The following is a 23,899-nucleotide window of genomic DNA, read 5'->3' on the forward strand; positions in this document are numbered from 1 at the left end:
GTGGGTTTGTCATAGATAGCTCTTATTATTTTGAGATACGTCCCATCAATACCTAATTTATTGAGAGTTTTTAGCATGAAGGGTTGTTGAATTTTGTCAAAGGCCTTTTCTGCATCTATTGAGATAATCATGTGGTTTTTGTCTTTGGTTCTGTTTATATGCTGGATTACATTTATTGATTTGCGTATGTTGAACCAGCCTTGCATCCCAGGGATGAAGCCCACTTGATCATGGTGGATAAGCTTTTTGATGTGCTGCTGGATTCGGTTTGCCAGTATTTTATTGAGGATTTTTGCATCAATGTTCATCAAGGATATTGGTCTGAAATTCTCTTTTTTGGTTATGTCTCTGCCAGGTTTTGGTATCAGGACGATGCTGGCTTCATAAAATGTGTTAGGGAGGATTCCCTCTTTTTCTATCGATTGGAATAGTTTCAGAAGGAATGGTACCAGTTCCTCCTTGTACCTCTGGTAGAATTCAGCTGTGAATCCGTCAGGTCCTGGACTCTTTTTGGTTGGTAAGCTATTGATTATTGCCACAATTTCAGAACCTGTTATTGGTCTATTCAGAGATTCAACTTCTTCCTGGTTTAGTCTTGGGAGGGTGTATTTGTCGAGGAATTTATCCATTTCTTCTAGATTTTCTAGTTTATTTGCATAGAGGTGTTTGTAGTATTCTCTGATGGTAGATTGTATTTCTGTGGGATCGGTGGTGATATCCCCTTTTTCGTTTTTTATTGCGTCTATTTGATTCTTCTGTCTTTTCTTCTTTATTAGTCTTGCTAGCGGTCCATCAATTTTGTTGATCTTTTCAAAAAACCAGCTCCTGGATTCATTAATTTTTTGAAGGGTTTTTTGTGTCTCTATTTCCTTCAGTTCTGCTCTGATTTTAGTTATTTCTAGCCTTCTGCTAGCTTTTGAATGTGTTTGCTCTTGCTTTTCTAGTTCTTTTAATTGTGATGTTAGGGTGTCAATTTTGGATCTTTCCTGCTTTCTCTTGTGGGCATTTAGTGCTATAAATTTCCCTCTACACACTGCTTTGAATGTGTCCCAGAGATTCTGGTATGTTGTGTCTTTGTTCTCGTTGGTTTCAAAGAACATCTTTATTTCTGCCTTCATTTCATTATGTACCCAATAGTCATTCAGGAGCAGGTTGTTCAGTTTCCATGTAGTTGAGCGGTTTTGAGTGAGTTTCTTAATCCTGAGTTCTAGTTTGATTGCACTGTGGTCTGAGAGACAGTTTGTTATAATTTCTGTTCTTTTACATTTGCTGAGGAGAGCTTTACTTCCAACTATGTGGTCAATTTTGGAATAGGTGTGGTGTGGTGCTGAAAAAAATGTATATTCTGTTGACTTGGGGTGGAGAGTTCTGTAGATGTCTATTAGGTCCACTTTATGTAGAGCTGAGTTCAATTCCTGGATATCCTTGTTAACTTTCTGTCTCGTTGATCTGTCTAATGCTGACAGTGGGGTGTTAAAATCTCCCATTATTATTGTGTGGGAGTTTAAGTCCCTTTGTAGGTCACTCAGGACTTGCTTTATGAATCTGGGTGCTCCTGTGTTGGGTGCATATATATTTAGGATAGTTAGCTCTTCTTGTTGGATTGATCCCTTTACCATTATGTAATGGCCTTCTTTGTCTCTTTTGATCTTTGTTGGTTTAAAGTCTATTTTATCAGAGACTAGGATTGCAACCCCTGCCTTTTTTTGTTTTCCAGTTGCTTGATAGATCTTCCACCATCCCTTTATTTTGAGTCTATGTGTGTCTCTGCACGTGAGATGGGTTTCCTGAATACAGCACACTGATGGGTCCTGACTCCTTATCCAGTTTGCCAGTCTGTGTCTTTTGATTGGAGCATTTAGCCCATTTACATTTAACGTTAATATTGTTATGTGTGAATCTGATCCCGTCATTATGATGTTAGTTGGTTATTTTGCTCGTTAGTTGCTATTGTTTCTTCCTAGCCTCAATGGTCTTTACAATTTGGCATGTTTTTGCAGTGGCTGGTACCGGTTGTTCCTTTCCATGTTTAGTGCTTCCTTCAGGAGCTCTTTTAGGGCAGGCCTGGTGGTGACAAAATCACTCAGCGTTTGCTTGTCTGTGAAGTATTTTATTTCTCCTTCACTTATGAAGCTTAGTTTGGCGGGATAGCAAATTCTGGGTTGAAAATTCTTTTCTTTAAGGATGTTGAATATCGGCCCCCACTCTCTTCTGGCTTGTAGAGTTTCTGCTGAGAGATCAGCTGTTAGTCTGATGGGCTTCCCTTTGTGGGTAACCCGACCTTTCTCTCTGGCTGCCCTTAACATTTTTTCCTTCATTTCAACTTTGGTGAATCTGACAATTATGTGTCTTGGAGTTGCCCTTCTCGAGGAGTATCTTTGTGGCGTTCTCTGTATTTCCTGAATCTGAATGCTGGCCTGCCTTGCTAGATTGGGGAAGTTCTCCTGGATAATATCTTGCAGAGTGTTTTCCAACTTGGTTCCATTCTCCCCATCATTTTCAGGTACACCAATCAGACGTAGGTTTGGTCTTTTCACATAGTCCCAAATTTCTTGGAGGCTTTGTTCATTTCTTTTTATTCTTTTTTCTCTAAACTTCCCGTCTCTCTTCATTTCATTCATTTCATCTTCCATCAGCGATACCCTTTCTTCCAGTTGATCGCATCTGCTACTGAGGCTTCTGCAATCTTCGCGTAGTTCTCGAAACTTGGCTTTCAGCTCCATCAGCTCCTTTAAGCCCTTCTCTCCATTGGTTATTCTAGTTATCCATTCTTCTAATATTTTTTCAAAGTTTTTAACTTCTTTGCTATTGTTTTGAATTTCCTCTCGTAGCTCAGAGTAGTTTGATCGTCTGAAGCCTTCTTCTCTCAACTCATCAAGGTGATCCTCCATCCAGCTTTGTTCCGTTGCTGGTGAGGAACTGCGTTCCTTTGGAGGAGGAGAGGTGCTCTGTTTTTTAGAGTTTCCAGTTTTTTTGTTCTGTTTTTTCCCCATCTTTGTGGTTTTATCTACTTTTTGTCTTTGATGATGGTGATGTACAGATGGGTTTTTGGTGTGGATGTCCTGTTTGTTAGTTTTCCTTCTACCAGACAGGACCCTCAGCTGCAGGTCTGTTGGAGTTTACTAGAGGTCCACTCCAGACCCTGTTTGGCTGGGTGTCAGCAGCGGTGGCTGCAGAACAGCGGATTTTCGTGAGACCACAAATTCAGCTGTCTGATAGTTCGTCTGAAAGTTTTGTCTCAGAGGAGTACCCGGTTGAATGAGGTGTCAGTCTGTCCCTACTGGGGGGGGTGCCTCCCAGTTAGGCGGCTCAGTGGTGAGGGACCCACTTTAGGAGGCAGTCTGTCCGTTCTCAGATCTCCAGCTGCGTGCTGGGAGAACCACTACTCTCTTCAAAGCTGTCAGTCAGACAGGGACCTTTAAGTCTGTGGAGGTTCTTGCTGAGTTTTTGTTTGTCTGTGCCCTGCCCCCAGAGGTGGAGCCTACAGAGGCAGGCAGGCCTCCTTGAGCTGTGGTGGGCTCCACCCAGTTCGAGTCGAGCTTCCTGGCTGCTTTGTTTACCTAAGCAAGCCTGGGCAATGGCGGGCGCCCCTCCCCCAGCCTCGCTGCCGCCTTGCAGCTTGATCTCAGACTGCTGTGCTAGCAATCAGCGAGACTCCGTGGGCACAGGACCCTCCGAGCCAGGTGCGGGACACAATCTCCTAGTGTGCCGTTTTCCAGGCCCGTTGGAAAAGCGCAGTATTGGGGTGGGACTGACCTGATATTCCAGGTGCCGTCTGTTTCCCCTTTCTTTGACTAGGAAAGGGAACTCCCTGACCCCTTGCGCTTCCCGAGTGAGGCAATGCCTCGCTCTGCTTCGGCTCGCGCACAGTGCGTTTCACCGACTGTCCTGCACCCACTGTTAGGCACTCCCTAGTGAGATGAAACCGGTACCTCAAGCAGAAATGCAGAAATCACCCGTCTTCTGTGTCGCTGGGGCTGGGAGCTGGAGACCGGAGCTGTTCCTATTCGGCCATCTTCCATTGTTGCTTTTATACATGTCACTGATGACCTCCAGTAGATAAATCCAATGATCAGTTTTCAATCCTCATCATACTGCCACATGCAGTTGATAACATTCTCCTCCTTGAAACACTGTCTTCATTTGGCTTCCAAGGCACCCAAAACTCCTCCACCCGTTTGTCTTCATCCTACTTTACTGGAGCTCTTCTCTCCTCTTCTCTTTGACTTTTGAATGCTGGAGTACTTCGGCGGTTAGACTTTAGTGCTTTTCCCTGTCTATACTCACATACTTGTTGATATTATGCTAATGACTTCCAAATGCAAACCTTTATTTCCAAATACAGGCTCTCATCAAGCTAACTGCCTAATTAATGATATTTCCACTTGAAGGTCTAATAGACATCTCAAACTCAATTTCCAAAACTGAACTCTTTATCTATTTCCCCAAAACTCTTTCAACTGCAGCCTTTCTAATTTGTGTTGATGGCAGCTCTGTCCTTTTAATTGCTTGGGCCAGCATCTTGAATTTGTCTTTGGCTGAGCACAGTGGCCCATGCCTGTAATTCCAGCACTTTGGGAGGCTGAGGCGGGTGGATCACTTGAGGTCAGGAGTTCAAGACCAGCCTGGTCAACATGGTGAAACCCTGTCTGTACTAAAAATGCAAAAAGTAGCCGGGTGTGGTGGTGGGCACCTGTAGTCCCAGCTACTCAGGAGGCTGAGGCAGGAGAATTGTTTGAACCCAGGAGGTGGAGGTTGCAGTGAGCTGAGATCATTCCACTGCAGTCCAGCCTGGGCAACAGAGCGAGATGCTGTCTCAAAAACAAAAAAAAATCGTTGCCGGGCGCGGTGGCTCACGCTTGTAATCCCAGCACTTTGGGAGGCCGAGGCGGGCGGATCACAAGGTCAGGAGATCGAGACCACAGTGAAACCCCGTCTCTACTAAAAAATACAAAAAATTAGCCGGGCGCGGTGGCGGGCGCCTGTAGTCCCAGCTATTCGGAGGCTGAGGCAGGAGAATGGCGTGAACCCGGGAGGCGGAGCTTGCAGTGAGCCGAGATTGCGCCACTGCACTCCAGCCTGGGCGACAGAGCGAGACTCTGTCTCAAAAAAAAAAAAAAAAAAAACGTCCATGATCCATCTCTCTCTCTCCCTATCTCTCTCTCTGTCTTCCTTTCTTTCTCTCTTTTTAATATCCAATTGATTAGGCAATACTGTTGGCTCTATCTTCAAAAAATAGCTAGCATCTGACTACTTTTGCTACTTCTATTGCTATCACCAAATCCAAAGCACTCATCTTTTTCAATGGCCTCTTAATGTTTCTTTTTTCTTCTTTTTTTTTTTTTTTTTTCACCTTGGCCCATCTATCATCTACCCACAACATGATAGATAGAGCCTTTTGAACTTATATATTCTTATAAGTTGGAATGTATGTTTCCTTTGTACAAAATCCTGCCGTGGCTTCCTTTTCATCTGGAGAAATAGCCAAAATCCTTCCCATGGCCTCCAGGTAATGTGTCAGCCTATTGTGACTTGCCTGACTTCATTTCCTACCACTCTCCCATTTGCTCGCTCTATTTCTGACATAATAGTCCCCTGTGGTTCCTGTAATATATAGGTACACTTTCCTCTTGGGGCTTTTGCTCTAGCTGTTCTCTCTGTCTAGAATGTTCTTCATCAAGATCTGGTTGCTACTTCCTCACTCCTTCAAGTCTTTGTTCAAATCTTACCATGTCAATGAGTCTTTCCTTGTAAATCCTCTTTAACACTGCAACCCACCCTGATCTCTAATTTTGCTCCACTTTTGTTTCATAGTACTTACTGCTTTCTAATATACTATGTATATTTTGGTTAGTCTTATTGTCTGTCTCCTGCTATTAGAATGTAAGACCTACAAAAGTTGGGACCTACAAAAGTTGGGATTATTTTGTGCACTAATGTATCCCATGCCTAGGACAGGGCTTGGCGTGGCATGTAGTAGGTGCTCAATAAATATTTATTAAATTAATGAATGCATAAGTAAAGGAAAAAATAAAGGAAAAAATGAATTAATCTGGTCTTTCTGAGCTATTTACTTGAAAACCCTTTTGTTGAGACTTCTAAAGAAATTTTTCCCCAAAGTGTTATGCTTGACACTACAGCCTCTATTAAATCTGTCTGGTTTTCAAATTAGAATAGGTTCTAAGTAGCTGAGAAATTTTCCCCCACATTATACTGAAAGAAAGTGTTGCCATGCCTCAGTCTCTAGTAACTACTATGTATACTCTGGGGACATTATAAGAAGAGCTTTTTGAAAGACAGCATTAGGTGAGTGGCCTCATTTTAGGGTCTAATATAAAATCAAAACTCAGAGCAGGTTCATCTAATGCTTGGCCAAGTTTCAAGTAAACCTGGCTCTCACTGAAAGAGAACCCAAGCTGATAAATCATTTCAAATGGAAACTATGCAAAATTCAGTGGCTTCATGTGGTTTCAACTCCAAACCAGGTGGAACCTGAGTCTTTGGCAAAGGCTCATTTTAAATTCTTAACTAGCAAATGTAAACCAAAGGGGGAAATTTTGGAGAAAAACACAGTGAAATAAAACCTTCAGTTTTAAATAGTTTTGGGGCCATGAACTTAAATCATTATTCTTTAAATGTCATTTCGCTTAGTTTTAAACAAGTACAATCATTACTTTGAAAAATTTCTCTTCATAATGTACCAGTTTTTTGTTATCCTATATTAAAATTTCAGGAGTTCTTAACTCTCATGTGGAGATCAAATTATTATTTTTACCTGGTAGGTTGTGTAATCAAAGAACAAAGATGAAAAGGTGACTTGCTGAAGGTAACTACAAGAATGAACTAACAGAGTTGACATCTCATTCACAGCTGAGTTCTTAACCTAAAAAAGTCTTCTTTTCATTGGAAAAAAAACAGAAATATAGTTAAAATGGAACAAAAGGGAATTTTAAGAATCCCGTGGATCAAATGAGATAAAGTATTAAAAGACTGTGTGATTGATAATAACAATACTGTGTGAACCCTGTGTTGACCTATGAAATAGATACAGTGATGTGTGTGTGTGTGTGTGTATGTGTGTAACTGGAATTTTAGGGACTCTTTAAACAATGAAGTGCAGATACTCTAATTATAGATGTTCCCATATCCACAGATTTTAAGCATCGTAGATTTTTAAGAATTCATTCTTCCAGATGCAGATATTTCTTATGCGAAACCCCTTGTACAGATGTTGTATTAAGATTTCAGAAAGAAACTTTAAATGTGAAAATGCAAGACTTCTTTCCTTCCCAATTTCTGGAGTTTATAGCAGTCTGACTGTAATTCTTCTTTTGTGAGTCTACTTTTTAATTATAAGAAGATAGCTACATAGACTTTTAAAAGACCAACTCAATGCATCTTGCTGTTTAAATTAAAAGCCACCATAGTCCTTTAGAAGACTAACATAAATGAAACTATAGTCTGAAAGTTTTTAACCCCTTTGCTTGCATAGAGGCAGAAATCTCTGAAGGTAGATACTCTATTTGTCAACTTCGTAGACTGAATGCTGAAAACAGCCCTACTACTTTTTATTCTAGAATAACGTGTCATTATTGTCCCAGAGATACCTGAACACATATGATATTTGCTTCTGGACACTAGCATCTTACAGCTATAAGGAATGTTATGTAAGCTTAGCATAGAACTAACCTGATTCTAGCATTGATCTCTAGCTTACATATATTCAGTCATTTAATAGATTATTCTCAGTTGCTTAAAAAAAACCCACATGTTACAGAAGCACTTAGATATTTATGTCAATTACTTAAAACCCCACATGTTACAGAAGCACTTAGATATTTATGTCAATTACTTAAATACAGATACCATAAGTATTATGGATTGGTTTAACAATGGTCAATTATTATTTTATTCAACAATATTTATTATGCCTGATACATGCTATGCTTCATATGTTAGGCATTGAGAATGCAGAGATGAATGAGGCCCTGCCACTGCCTTGAAGGGGTCTCACTGCCTCGTGGGGAGAAAAGAAATAGAAACAAAGTTTGAATACAAATGTGGTGGGACTTATTTTTCCAGTTATGATGGTATAACTGGTACCAGACTGGTCCTCCTGCCATAAACAGCCAGAAAACTGGACAAATGACATATGAAGCAACTCTCAGACACTGAACAGGCTGTGATCCCCAAGAGAAGGGACACAAGTAACGTATGCTCCACTAGAGATACTTTCAGGACTATGGCACAGAGAGGAGAATCTAAGCAGAGATGAGGATAGAGTGTGTTTGGGGAAGTGAGGTGAAAGTTGGGGGACAGAGTTTGAGAGAAGAGAGACATAAAGAGAAAGAGTTCCAGAAATCTGTATGGGGTCCTCTCAAGTCCTTTGCTGAATATTTAAGCTACAGATATGTAGAGTAAGACTACAAAGATGGCCAAAGGACAATTACTAGGGGCTGTACCTTGAATAACTTACATTTCACACAGCCAGTCGGCCCTCAAGTTCTGACTAACTATAGTGGGAAGAACTCATTGATCACACATGAGGCATTTATGTGAACACACATAAGCAGAAACCTTAGAAAGGTCAAGCCTTAAGAGGACTCAATGAGCCTGAGAGGTAGGTCATTCTAGATCTGACCTAGCACAACTTAAAAACAAGCTTTAAAAGGTCTAGCTCAACTAATCCTCATGTGAATTAACTGCCTGCCAGAACAAAACCCAATATTCTTTAAAATAAGAAAACAAAATCGAGGCATTCAACAATGTAATATCTGCAATTCTCAGCAGCCAATTAAGTATTACTAGACATGTGAAAATGCCAGAAAATGTGATGCCTAACCAGGAGAAAAAATAGTCAGAGAAAAAGACTCAGAGATGATGGAATTGGCAGATGAGAACGTTGCAGTGGCTGTTACAAATATGCTCGAGCATATTAACGAAAAGGTGAACATAATGGAGAGATAAATGGAAACTATTCAGAAGAACCAAGTACAATTTCTAGAGCTGAAAAGTACAATATCTGAAATGAAAGGCTAATAAAAAAGTGAATTCTGTCTCAGTGGAACAATTTCAATATCAACTAGTCTGACATACAGTGTTACTTGAGTACTAGAAGATGGTGGTGGTAATGGAAAAATATTTGAAGAAGTAATGACTTAAAAGTTTGCAGATATGTTAAAAAATATAAATTCACAGATCCAAAAAGTTCAACTAACTGAAAGCCTAATAAATACAATGTGATTAATGCTACAACAAAAATATACAAACCATATGCCTATGATAAATGTAAAATATATAACTTTCCTTGATTTATTTGTGCATTTATTATTTTTCTTCCTTCTGCCAATCACTTGGAGGATTTATGAGTTTCCCACCTTCCTCTTTCATCAGTGTTAGCATGATTGTGGTCTGTGGTAATGAACAGGGAAGATGCAGAAAGGCACAAGGAAAACAAAAATGAAAATATAGAGAAACTGGTTTCTATTTCCTCTTTGCTGTCTGTTGACTTCTTTTTTACTAGATACTTTTTCTCTTATTTTCTATTCATATCTTAAAATTAACTTACCCCATAGTTACTCTTTGAAGTCCCCAGGACCTGATAACCTCAACTCTTACTGGGCTTCTTCCATCAATGCTATTAATGTTCATTTTGCCCCCACCAATTTACCTGCCTTTTAAATGATAAAACCTTATATCTTTTCCCTATCTCAAGTCTTTTAATCTCCCCTAAAACCCTTACTTCCTTGTTCCTAAATTTATGTCTTATTAGAATTTCAAGCAGGAATATGTCATCAGAATTAGCTTAAAAGGAAAGGAGGAATCTTTATTCTTCTTACAAAAGCTGAGAAAGCAGGTGCTATGGCTTAAATTCAAAACTCATGTTGAAATTTAATTGCCATTGTGATGGTATTACAAAGTGGGACCTTTAAGAGGTGATTAGGTCATGAGAGTTCTGCCCTCATGAACAGTTAATTGCCATTATTGTGGGAATATGTTGGCTATCATGAGAGTGGCCTCCTATTAAAGCAAGAAGCTTTGCCCCATTCTTTCTATGTCTTGCACACTTGCTTGCCCTTCCACCCTTCTGCCATGGGATGATGCAGCACAAGACCTTCACCAGATGCTGGCACCATGCTCTTGGACTTCCCAGCCTCCAGAATCATGAGCCAAATAAACCCTTTTTCTTTATAAATTACTTAATCTATGGTACCCTATTATGGAAGCAGAAAATGGACTAAGACAGCAGGGTAAAGGAGAGATAAGCACAGATGAGAAGATGTTTTTGGTATTGTAGACTATCACATGAAATGTCTTTTCCCATCAAAACTTTAAACTTTATGCTTAGGTTTTTAGGAAGCTTGTTAAGGTATTTGTTTTCTAACGTATCTGTAAAACATATAATATCAATGATAATATTACTAGGTAATATTATAATATAGAACCTCTGGTAGTTTATTTACAAATTATCATCTTTAATATTCCCTGTTTATAACAAGGGATTTGACTCTATTTAGAAACATCTGTATCAACAAATATTGTATCTCAGTTGTTGAGAAATAAATCTAGGGTCAGCTTCAATAAAAAAAATAAAGTTAAAATTATTTGTGTTTTCATTTTTTATTCTCATTGCAACATTTTCCTGACAAAACTTAGATGAAAGGTACAATTCTCATCCAAGAGGTATGATATGGTTTGACTCTTTGACCCCACCCAAATCTTATGTTGAATTGTGATCCTGAATGTTAGAGGTGGGGCCTGGTAGGAGGTAATTTGATCACGGGGGTGGATTTCCTGCTTGTTGTTCTCATAATAGTGAGTAAGTTCTCACAAGATGTGTTTTGTTTTTAAAGTGTGTAGCATTTCTCCCTTTACTCTCCCTTCCTCCTGCTTCAGCAATGTAGGACATGCCAGCTTTCCCTTCACCTTCTGCCATTCTGCCATGCTTGTAAGTTTCCTGAGGCTTCCCCCAGCCATGCTTCCTGTACAGCCTGCAGAGCTGTGAGCCAATTAAATCTCTTTTATTTATAAACTACTCAGTCTCAGGTAGTTCTTTATAGCAATGTGAGAATGAACTAACAAAGAAAATTGGTATCAGAGAAGTGGGGCATGACTTTAAAGATAACTGAACATGTGGAAGTGACTTTGGAACTGGGTAATGGGCAGAGGTTAAAATAGTTTTGGAGGGGTCAGAAGAAGACAGGAAAATTAGTGAAAGTTTGGAACTTCCTGGAGACTTGGTGAATGGTTGTGACCAAAATGCTGATACTGGTATGGATAGTTAAATCCAGGCTGAGGTGGTCTCAAATGGAGATGAGGAACTTATTCAGAACTGGAGTAAAGGCCACTCTTGCTATGCTTTAGCAAAGAGACTGCTAGCATTGCACCCTTGCTCTAGAGATCTGTGAAACTTTGAACTTGAGAGAGATGATTTAGGATATCTGGCAGAAGAAATTTCTAAGCAGCAAAGTGTTCAAGATATGGCCTGATTGCTTCTAAAAACACATATTCATTTGCATAAACAAAGAAATAACCCCAAACTAGAACTTATATTTAAAAGGGAAGCACAGCACAAAAGTTTGGAAAATTTGCAGTCTGACCATGTGGTAGAAAAAAAAAACCTATTTTCTCGGGAGGAATTCAAGGCTGCAGAATAAGTAAGGAGGAGCTGAATGTTAATAGCCAAGACGATGGGGAAAATGCCTCCAGGGCATTTCAGAGACCTTTGTGGCAGTCCCTCCAATCACAGGCCTGGAGGCCTAGGAAGAAAAAATGGTTTTGTGGGCCAGGCCCAGGGCCCCACTGTTCTGTGCAGCCCTGGGACATGGCACTCCACATCCTAGCTGCTCCAACTCCAGCCATGGCTAACAGGGGCCAAGGTAAAGCTTGGACCATTGCTTCAGAGGATGCAAGCCCCAAGCCTTGGTGGCTTCCACATGGTGTTGGGCCTTCAGGTGTGCAGAAGACAAGGGTTGAGGTATGGGAGCTTCCACCTAGATTACAGAGGATGAATGGACATGCCTGGATGTCCAGGAAGAAGTCTGCTGCAGGAGTGGAGCCCTTGTGGAGAGCCTCTACTAGGGAAGTATGGAGGGGAAATGTGGGATTGGAGTCCCCACACAAAGTTCCCACAGGGGCATTGCCTAGTGGAGCTGTAAGAAGATGGCTACTGTCTTTCAGACCCCAGAATGGTAGATCCACCAACACATGCACTCTGCACCTAGAGAAGCCACAGGCAATCAATGCTAGCCTGTGAAAGCAGCCCAGGAGGTTGCACCCTGCAGAACCACAGAGGCAGAACTTCTCAAAGCCTTGGGAGCCCACTGCTTGCAGCAGTGTGGCCTGGATATGAGATATAAAATCAAAGGAGATTATTTTGGAGCTTTGAGATTTAATGACTGCACTCCTGGGTTTCAGACTTGCATGAGGCTTGTAATCCTTTTGTTGTGGCTGATTTCTCCCTTTTGGAACATGAGCATTTACCCAATACCTGTACCCTGGTTGTATCTTGGAAGTAACTAACTTGTTTTTGATTTTACAGGATCATAGGCAGAAGGGACTTGCCTTGTCTCAGATGAGACTTTGGACTTGGACTTTTGGTTAATGCTGGAACAGCCTCCTCCTACTCCCCCACTTTGGGGGGCTATTGGGAAGGAATGATTATATTTCGAAATGTGAGAAGGACATGAGATTTGAGAGTGGCCAGAGGAAGAATGATGTGGTTTGACTCTGTACCCCCACCCAAATTTCATATTGAATTGTGATCCTGAGTGTTGGAGGTGGAACCCGGTGGGAGGTGATTAAATCATGGGGGTGAATTTCCCCCTTGCTGTTCCATGAGTGAGTTCCCATGAGATCTGGTTGTGTAAAAGTTTGTAGCACGTCCCCCTTCTCTCTCCCTTTCTCCTGCTCCAGCCATGTAGGAAAGCTTCCTCTTCACCTTCTGCTATAATTGTAAGTTTACTGAGGCCTCCCCCATCCATGCTTCCTGTACAGTCTGCAGAACTGTAGGTCAATTAAACCTCTTTTCTTTATAAATTACCCAGTCTCAGGTAGTTCTTTATGGCAATGTGAGAATGGACTAATACAAGGTGATACAATCTGGGGTAGAATACAGTAAAAGCATAATCTTAGAGTTCAGTCAGCAATCTCAGTGCTGAAAAGTGAGTACTTCCATGTTACAGATGAGAATTGGAGGCCCAGAAAGATTAAGTGACTTGACCAAGGTTACACAAGCAGTTAGTCATGCAGCTGGGACAAAGCCCAGGCCTCCTGAAACTTTCCCTTATACTGTTACCTTTTCATTATCTTTTTAGACAGCAACAAAAATACGTTTTAGAGCCTTTTCACAGAAAACTTATTAAGAGTGTGTGTTACTATTTGTCTCTCAACTGTTAGCATCTGTTGGGATCTTTTCTTTCCTTTTCTGTAACATGGCTGAAATGATGGAAGTCCAGTTGGAAACCCTGGCCACACCAACGGCATGGGCGGGCTGTCCTTCAGTCCAGTTCAGCTGATGAAACAACAGGTGGTGGCTGCGGCCTTTTCACCCCTGGGATTCACAAGGGCTTTGTTCAAATTAAATCACCTCGTTTCAGGCACCTGATCACAAATGTGGCTTTTCTGCTGCCTGTATTTTGTTATTTCCTAGCCATGAATGATGGTACCATTAGGCTTAAAGTTGTCTATGTAGTGTTCCTATGACCAAAGGTTGATGGTCTTTCACAGTGATACTTTGTAACATGCTACTTTTAAGAGACATTGGTGTATGGCAAAGAGCTTTGGGGATTATTCATTCATTATTCCATGGAGTTCTTGCCTTCCATAACAGCTCTTTATGTAGCTGTATTTCTCACTAAACTCTCTAAGACAGATGCCAGCCCAGAGGCTCTTCTCAATATTTATTTCTGGGTCTATTTCCACAGGAGTCTTTTAGATATTCCAACACATAAGCAGATAGAAAAACTATGTAGGTGATTTTAAAAATTTACCACAAGGGGACTGGCCCAAGTCAAAGCACGGATGCCTCTTTTTGGCAGTTCACAAAGCTCAGTGTTTTAAAATTTAAGTTGCAAATTTGTTTTTTAAATTAACAACGAACATTTATTGTGTACTTAACTACCTGCAAAGTACTGTGCTAAATCTAATAATAAATAGACAGATAATATCCTGGTCTCAAAACACACAGAATCTAATGTGAAACACAGATACATAAATGACAGTAGGGTACCAAATATGAATCATAATTAAGATATAAAGTCCATAAGAGGTCAAAAGGAGAAATAAATTCTAGATGTTAATAATAATAAGTTAAGGAAATCAAGGAATATTTTACAAAGGTTATCACATTTTAGCTTTTCATAAGTGTGGCACAAGGGCATTCTGGCTAATGTCAGTTGCAGGGCTCTGCCCATGAAGGGTATGTCTGAGGAAGCAAGAGCACTCTGGAGTGTTGTGTAGGGAACCTGGGGATCTTAGCCAAGATGACACATGTTAGGGCCAAGTTAAGAGTGGGGAGGTGAAGGAGGAAAGAACACTCGTGCTAAGACAAGGTGAGGAGAAAAATGAATGCTTCTCAGTTATACACTTTCCAACCGGCTCTAGGCTTGACGTTCTGCACACAGCTTCTCTTTGAGTCCCTCACAACAATAGTATGAGGTAAATGCTGTTATGCACATTTTACTGAAAGGCAATCCGGGACCCAAAACAACATGCAGCTTGCCCAGATTCACAAGCTAGTAAGTGGTGGAGTCTCTCCATTGTCTTTTTACAATACCATATTTCTTTCCTCATACCGATGGTTGTTGGCTGGCTTTGAAAAGATTTGAACTGGATTCTGTACATAGAAGAAGCCATTGCCCTGTTGTTCATTTTAGGCCATGCTGATGATCACCTTTAACTTTCACTTGGTAGATGTTGGTGGGCTGATGGGGTCTACAATACTCGCTCATGAGGCACTTTTTCTACTCTCCCTTTGGTGGAGCAGGGACTTGCCAGCCCTTGGCACTCTCACATACTTAACAAAAAAGAAAGAGAAGTAGAGAAACCGAACACTAAGTTTGTTACTTTGAGATCCTATGGCAACATTTGATATGTGACTTGAATTTTGAATTTTAAATATAAAGCGTCCTTTTCAAAAATATAAAATACAAGCAGAATTAGTGCTCTATGCTGTGTGAAACATCTCTATAATACTTAGGAAACTTCTCTTCGTGATGCTTTTTTTCATCATACTCTATGAAGTTTATTTTCATCTTTCAATGAGGGAATCTTAATAATGGCAAAATAGAAGGGCAGGATGCTGTTCTGTACAGTGTTTAACCTGGAGCTTTAAAATTAGATCATTTAAACAGCATGGCTAATTATAGTTGTAGCTGTAAAAAAGTCAGCCAATGTATATAACTTGCAAACAAAAGAGTAAAAAATGTTCTGATAATACATGTTATTATACATTTGTCCAAACCCATAGAAAAAACAACACTAAGAGTGAACGCTAATGTAAATTGTGGACTCTGGGTGACAATGATGTGTCAGTGTAGGTTCCTCAGTTGTAACAAATGCACCACCCTAGTGGTGGACGTTGAGAATGGAGGGGCCGTGCATGTGTGAGGACAGGGTTATATGGGAAATCTCCGCACTTTCTTCTCAATCTTACTGTGAACAAAAATGGCTCTAAAAAATTAAGTCTCAACAGATGTTTTGATGAGGCAGATCTATTTTACTCTTTTGTGGAGCTCAGCATGCAGCTCTGTGATGCTGTACTAGGGGAGATGCTAGACCAGAGTAAAAATATCCAGCTGGTTGGGGATCAGAATCTGGACCCATTGAATCTTAAAAGTCTCCATCAGGGGGATCTTTTTATTGGATTTTCATGATTATTAGTTGTTATTCATTAGTATTTGTCAAATCATGATTGAATGGGAGAAAAAAATCTGAACCAAAGGGTAAACAAATCCAAAGAGAAATCAAAAATTAGAAAATTAAAAACTGGTTTAAAAAAGGTTTTCCATCTGTACAGATGCTGATAATATATTCCCAAAGTAGTTTCCCATTCATTGCTTAATTTAGTTTTCTCAATAACTGTCACAAGTGTGCAAATGTACATTTTAAGCATGTAAGCTTAAGGTATTGTTATTACTATTATGCGTGAGGCACATGCATAGGTCCCGCTCCTGTCTAGCACTGGTTTCCAGAGGGTGGGTGCAGAGCCCTGAGACAGGTTTCTCCAGAATACCTGATACATTGACCACATATGTGTGTGTGTGTGTGTATGTGTGTGTGTAATTATGGTATGGACTAACATTATTATCAGGCTGGGCGTGGTGGTTCACGCCTGTAATCCCAGCACTTTGGGAGTCTGAGGTGGGCGGATCACTTGAGGTCAGGAGTTCGAGACCAGCCTGGCCAATATGGCGAAACCCCATCTCTACTAAAAATATAAAAATTAGCCAGGCATGGTGGTGCCCACCTGTAATCCCAGCTACTTGGGAGGCTGAGGCAGGAGAATCACTTGAACCCAGGAGGTAGAGGCTGCAGTGAGCCAAGATCACACCACTGCACTGTAGCCTGGGTGACAGAGTGAGACTTTGTCTCAAAAAAAAAAAAAAAAAAACCACCAAAAAACCCAACACAAAAACATTATTTTCTACTTTGTGAATTACTGGATTTTTGAATTTCTATAAATAAAAATAGTTACTGTGCATAAAGCATTTTACTAATTGGTAAGCATATGTTTGAAATCATCTAATCTTCAGAAAAGCATAATGAAGTTGATGGTATTACTGGCCCCTATTTTTCCAGTAAGGATACTGAAGCATAAAGAAATTAAGTTACAGTTAGCAAATGGCAGAGTGGAAATTCAAACCCTGGCAGTCTGGCTCCCAAATCTGTGCTCCTAACCATTACACCATACTTCTCTCATGGGTCTCTCTAAATTAGGACAACAAGAAAGAGCTTCCCATTTTGAGAAGACAAGTTCACTTTTGTGGGTGATAACTCTTGAACGCCTCCCAAAGGCTCCCTAAGGTAGGAAAGGCTCTTTCTTGCATTACCCTGACATATATCACTGCGTATATTTTCAGACATCCACAAAAGCCAATAGCTCAGCTAGCTATAACTAGGTGCATACATGGTATTACTGTCTACATGAGTTACAGAGAAAAAAAATCAATATTTTGATAGTCAGAATTATTGTCTGTCACATTTAGAGGTTGGCTATCACTAGAACAGTTGTTCAAACATGTATGCACAAGTCGTGTCATACAAACTCTGTCTTAACATTTTCACAACCAGAAAGCTCTTTAACCTAAATGGACTTTCAAATGAGAAATGTAAACTACATTCCTCTCCTTTTACCCAGGAGGGACATTTCAGCACTTACAAACTACTAAGCTGATACTGTATATGACATTTGAAAAAATTCCTCCAGAAGTCAATGCTTGGGGGTAGAAAAGGCAAAAAGAAAATCGAATATTTCCCTGTGAGAAGGGCAGCCTCATGACAGGTATGGACAGTGAGCAGAGGGATGTCATTTTTTGTTTCTGGCCGCTGTTTGGGGAATCCAGATGATGACAATTTTTCAATCACTTTAGTGCCCAACAGGAGCCAATCAACAAATATTAAAAGCAGTAACACATGTCCCAGGTGAGTTAATTATAGAAATTTTTTCTAATCCTAAAGATGATTTGAAGTCAACCCTTAGCTGAATTCCAACAACAAGTATATAATACAGCACGTGCTATATTTTTCACTTTTATTTTCAAGGTTTAAGCCAGTAAAGATTTTTCACTCTATTTTATTTTGTTATTTTATTTTTTATTTTTAATGCACTGAATACATAGTTATAATCCTGGCAATTCTATGGCCTTCCTTCTTTTCAAGAACATTTTTGAATTTTTGCCAACCATTAAAAAATACACATTGGGTTTAGTTTACTGGCAGGCAGAGACATAAAACTAAAAGGATAATGAGACAGAAATAAGGTGATGGGAATAGCACAGTTACGATGGGAACTAATGATCACCATGTGATGCCTTATCCTTTAAATACTACAACAATAACAATGGGTTGTGTTTGAGTGGCTTCATATGTCTACTCCCTCTACAAGTGCTTTTATGTTCTTGGTCTTTACCACATCCTAGTGAGGGAAATGGGACAAGTACATTCTAATTTTGTAGGAAATTATAGAGTAAATTAGATGACTAAAACCAGAGCCGGTATCTTGACTCTCAGCACAGTGTTCTTTGGAGAGAAGAATCCTATGATTCATTATATTATGGCCACTTACCATGAAGAGAGATACTCACAATACCTATAACCCCTCCAGCACAGTGCCGACTGCTCTGAATGGCTGCTAACCTTTCTCCTATGGCCACTGTGTCCTGCTGGGCATCATACCTCGGGCTAGATCAGGCTCCCATGAATATGGCAGGATGGATTTAATCTCCTGGGGTATTTACACTTCGTCTAATAAGGAAATACAGTTTTTAATGCAAAAATGCATCAAATCATTTTTGGGTAAAAATTTAAGACCCAGTAATTTTAAAATTAATTTTATGGTGAAATCCATTGTCAGATACTAGGACTCACTTATTTGCTTTGTAAATAATGAATTTGCTTAAAATTACACCTGTATTTTTAGTGCTAGTGTCAACTGACTACAGATAATGAACTTAGATTTCTTTAAAGGCTACTAATAAATAGAAAAGAGCATTAAGCACTTTCTTGGAAACTTGAGAACTTCTGATGGTGCTGACAATTTGTTTGGAAATATTTTAGTTACTTTTTATTTTTAAATAATTACCTGGCCGGGCCTGGTGGCTCACGCCTGTAACCCCAGCATTTTGGAAGGCCGAGGTGGGTGGATCACCTGAGGTTGGGAGTTTGAGACCAGCCTGATCAACATGGAGAAATCCCGTCTCTACTAAAGATACAAAATTAGCTGGGCGTGGTGGCGCATGCCTATAATCCCAGCTATTCGGGAGGCTGAGGCAGGAGATTTCGCTTGAACCCAGGAGGTGGAGGCTGATGTGAGCTGAGATCGTGCCATTGCACTTCAGCCTGGGCAACAAGAGCAAAACTCCATCTCAAAAAATAATAAAAAAAAAAATTATCTTATCTCAAAAACCCCACAGCTGAATTACCTTCTTTTTAAAAATAAGGGTAGCAGGAATCCCTGAGGTTTACTTTAGTGTCTGCCAAAAAAGGACTCCTTCAAAATGTGCCTCTTTTCATTCTGATGGCCACAATCCAAAGCAGTTTTCAAATATATTTGTCCCATACACATCTCAGCTTCCCCTACATGCCAGATAATGACACAAGGTTCTTGAATAATTTGAGAGCAAAATCATAACACAAATATGAATTTCCACTGTAATCCGTTTTTTTTACACTTTCATGTAATCTGCAAGAGAGAGAAGGACCTCATATCTCAATATGTACGTACACCTGAAGACCAGTGGCTTACTAAAAAATATTTTTTTTGCAAATTCTCTAAACTGCAGATATCAATGTAAAAAGCCTATAGTATTTCAATTCTCCTATTATAAATATTCCTGCAGTAAAAATATCCTCAAAAAAGGCCTCAGCCAATGGCTTATTTGTTTTAAGCCCTATTTAATGCAATAATGACAGAATCTTAATAACAGGATTTGACCCCACCACTTAATTATTCCAGGAATGGCTTCTTAGAAAGTCTAATCTTCATTTATAATTATGATGCAGTCTTGTGAAATCTAAGCAGATAAATGCGGTCAAATTAGGACACCATTGAGAAAAGGAACCTAAAATTGAATATTTGCCATTGGAACTAAGGACTCAAGATCAACATAGATCAAACGCTTCCTCTGTAAGTGGAATTAATCAGCCCTACAAATTCTCTACCGTGATACAAGGCAGTATTTCTTCTTGGGAAGTGACTTCCTGAAACCTTCCACTGAGGAATATATTCCATGTTAATTTCAGTAAGCCATTTAAAATTATCCTGCAAAAAAGGAACCAATTTAAAACATCTGGCCTGATACCAGATTGAACAGCTGTATTCTGCCTCTTTGAATTCATGGTGTTGTAAGAGTCCGGACACTTTTTCTATCCTAAACTGTGGCATGGTGATCTGAAATAAATGTTGGTCCAGTGTGGGCCATTTCAGCACTGGATGGAATGATTCTGCACTTCTTGACCTGTCATCAAGGTGTTTGGGGAAATAGTTTCATGTGAGCATGGCCCCTTAGGCCCTTCCTGAGAGCATCATGGCAGAGTAATGTCTCATACCAACTTGCGCTTTTGAGCACAGAACGAGATCATTGTTGTGTGACCTGATTTCATTTCAGTGACTGTCTCAGTAAAGAATGACATCATCCCATTCTTTTTCCTTAATATCCACTTGTGAATGTCTCCCAGTCCCCACCCTCATCATAATTAAACTCCTTTCCTTGACAGGGGAAGAGCTATTTTTCTCTTAACTTCCTGCCTGAGTGTATCATTATGGCAAGAGCAAAGAGTTTTCCTTGGGTTGGTCAACATCTCTGGAGTTTGCTTCCTCGCCGTATCAGGCAAAGCACAATTTTATTGGCAGTCAAAGCATACTGACAGAGCCATCTGCTGGGACAGGTCTCAGTCAGATGTGAGGAGAGAGGAGCCTGCAAAAGATGGCACAGCCTGATGGGCACAATATTTATCATCCAATCGGAGTTTGGCATTTTCTTTAAACATAAGCTCATTGGCTTTGAGGACTGTGGTCTGAGCAGATCCATTTAGCTATGTACATACATGGGTGCAAATCTGTGTGCTTGTACATATTAACATTTGCTTATCACTTAGATTTGTATTGAAGTCTCACATGTGAAAGTGATTAGTCTCAAAGGGATAAGAGGATGATGCAGGAGAAGACAATTTAAAAACCATCATTAAAATGCAAATAAACACAATGGCTACATGAAGGAAGGTATTGATTGTGTGTGTGTGTGTGTGTGTGTGTGTGTGTGTTTACTGTTATCTCTCTTATAGAGAAAAAGCATGAGTAACTTATATGTCCCACATCCATGTAATGGAACACAATGCACAACTTTAAAAGAACTAAAAGACAATGCAGAAACTGTATGAACCGTTTTGATACAAAGGTAGGTGAAAACAAAACAATAAACATTGTACATTCTCCATGCTTCCAATTTTGTAAAATATTAGGTAGTACCCTATTAAATCACTGCTTTTGTAGGCCAACAATAGTTAAATAGAAGCAATTTTCTATGATTCCTCTTAATATATATACAGAAAAGACCAATTGATTCAGGTTAAGTGTGTGATTTAAAAAAAAAAAACTCTTAAGCAACTGTTATATGGTTTTTACAACAAATACCTAATTTTAAATGAGTCGATATTCTGTGTAATAAATTGTCCTCTTCAATGAGAAATGTTTCAAAATATGTAAGGGTGATCACAAAGGAAAAGAGTCTACTTTTTAGCACCCCCAAATACAGGTCTCTATATTCTGCAGCAAGATAAATTATCATTGTCTTGGTATCCAATATGCACTTAAAGCAAGACAAGGATAATTTTTAGGGTCCACATCTGATATTGATTCCTTGAAAAGGTTTAGTTTACTGTTACAGTCTATGGGCAATTTTAAGAACCACCTACATTTAAATGAATGTACTAAATTTAACTTAATAATTAAAATAATATTAAAAATAAAGTGCCAGGCACAGCTAAGGCATCCTTATTATAAAATTTTCCATCCCAAATAGGCATTAACAAGGCTAGGAAAAGTCTTAATTTTCTCAAAAACAACATAGTTGCTGTTCTAAGTTATCCCATCTGTGTGCACCAAACCTTGTCCAACAGTGCAATACTAGTGTCCAGAAGGTACAATAAAGGCCGTTCATATTTTGGCAGGTGTATTTTAAGCTGAAAACCAGGCTTCACACACATACACAAAAGCAATCTGTTCCACAGGTGTGAATATTTTTGATGAGAACCCTGAAAATCTCCCCCAAGCTGTGAAATTTAATTGTCCTTTTGGTGTCTTCTCATATGTGAATACAACCTATCTCTCCTTGGAACAAGGGACAATCTGGCAATCTGAAAGACAGGAAATGCTTGGGCAGCTTCTGAGATTTGCTTATAATATCTTCTTGTACTTTCTCTTGGGTTATGTAATTTAGAGGTGATGCCAAGTTCAATGAGCTACAGGTAAGCAGTTCTGAATATTAAATGAAAGAACTTTATACCCAAATGATATGAGCAGAGAGGCAACCCAGGTGGCTGGGTGCGGTGGCTCATGCCTGTAATCCCAGCACTTTGGGAGGCCGAGGCTGGCAGATCAAGAGGTCAAGAGATTGAGACCATCCTGGCCAACATGGTGAAACCCCGTCACTACTAAAAATACAAAAATTAGCCAGGCGTGGTGGCACGTGCCTGTAGTTCCAGCTACTTGGGAGGCTGAGGCAGGAGAATCGCTTGAACCCAGGGGTCGGAGGTTGCAGTGAGCCAAGATCGTGCCACTGCACTCCAGCCTGGCAACAGAGGAAGACTCTGTTCATTTTGAAAAAAAAAAAAAAAGAAAGAAAGAAAAGTGGCCTCTTCATAGCACAAGAGAAACTTAAGAAAGATACTTTGAGAAATCAGGTCCTCAGGGACCTCTTCAGAAGATGAAGGGTGCTCTCATAGTATCAGGGGTTTTCCAGTCTCTTCCATGGTTAATTTTGAATGGTATGGCACTGAAGGCGAACCTTGTTTTTTCCAACATAAAAATTGATGCATCAGGCTAGAGTTTCACAAAGAAAATATTCACAATATGATTCAAGAAGATAAATAACTCTTGAGAAGTTCCAGTTCTGTTCATTGAACTTACTACTTATTCAATGAACTTGTTCATTGAATTATTAAACATTTATCTTTTGAAGTTTCTGTTTTAGAATATTTCCCTCTCATGTTAGAGCTCTGAAGTAAGGAGACCTAACTTTCAACTTATCTTCTCTTACTGTGGATTTGGCTCGTTTATGACAAGCATCTGATACAGTGTTGTAATCAGCCATGGGGGTTAATACCCCATGCCATCTTCAGACAAAGCTCCAAGAATTCTAGAAAAACTGCTGATGCTTATAACTTTATGTCAAAGAACTAACCTGTCTCCCACACACTTTGAACCATTCACTTTCTTCACGTATAACTTGTAGAATGAAGGCAAAAATGTTTAATTCCGTAAGTATTAGAAAGAGAAGCTGGATAAAACAACCCTGAAAAGGCAAACCTGAAATTCGGGCCAGACTTGAAGACGTTGCTTTTTGGGTGAGGTTCATGAAAGTTTTGGTGATTGCAGGACTTATTCCAAGCCAACTTGAGCCAACAGAAGGCTTAGAATAAAAATCAAGCAGGCTGGTTGTGGTGGCTTATGCCTGTAATCCCGGCACTTTAGGAGGCCGAGGTAGGCAGATCACTTGAGGTCAGGAGTTCAAGACCAGCCTGGCCAACATGGTGAAACCCCATCTCTGCTAAAATACAAAAATTAGCTGGGGGGTGGTGGCAGGTGCCTGTAATCCCAGCTACTTGGGAGGCTGAGGCAGGAGAATTGCTTGAACCCAGGAGGTGGAGGTTGCAGTGAGCCAAGATCATACCACTACACTCCAGCCTGGGTAACAGAGCAAGACTCCCTCTCAAAAAAAAAAAAAAAAAAAAATTCATGCAAATAGCAATGATTCTGGAGTGACTAATGAAATAGAGAGGAACTGAACATTTTCATTGCATTAGTTTGGTGAAGGGGAGCAACTCTCAGAGTTGACATTTGAAAAAGCCTCATGGGGTTGTACCCTCATATGAACCCAACCCCTAGCAATGTTTTTGCTACCAAGGTGAAATTGCTGAGATGGGTTGCCACAACTCTCCCTGGCTCCATGAAAGCTCTTGG

General features: G+C 39.9%; 1 protein-coding gene across 9 annotated transcripts in view; it reads right to left on the reverse strand.

Moving 5' to 3' along the window:
- SULF1 (sulfatase 1) overlaps positions 1–23,899 on the reverse strand; it is a 201,515-nt gene that overhangs the window by 142,673 nt on the left and 34,943 nt on the right. The window lies entirely within an intron of this gene.

This window comes from Hylobates moloch, unplaced genomic scaffold, assembly GCF_009828535.3.
Source record: "Hylobates moloch isolate HMO894 unplaced genomic scaffold, HMol_V3 SCAFFOLD_9, whole genome shotgun sequence".
NCBI lineage: Eukaryota > Metazoa > Chordata > Mammalia > Primates > Hylobatidae > Hylobates > Hylobates moloch.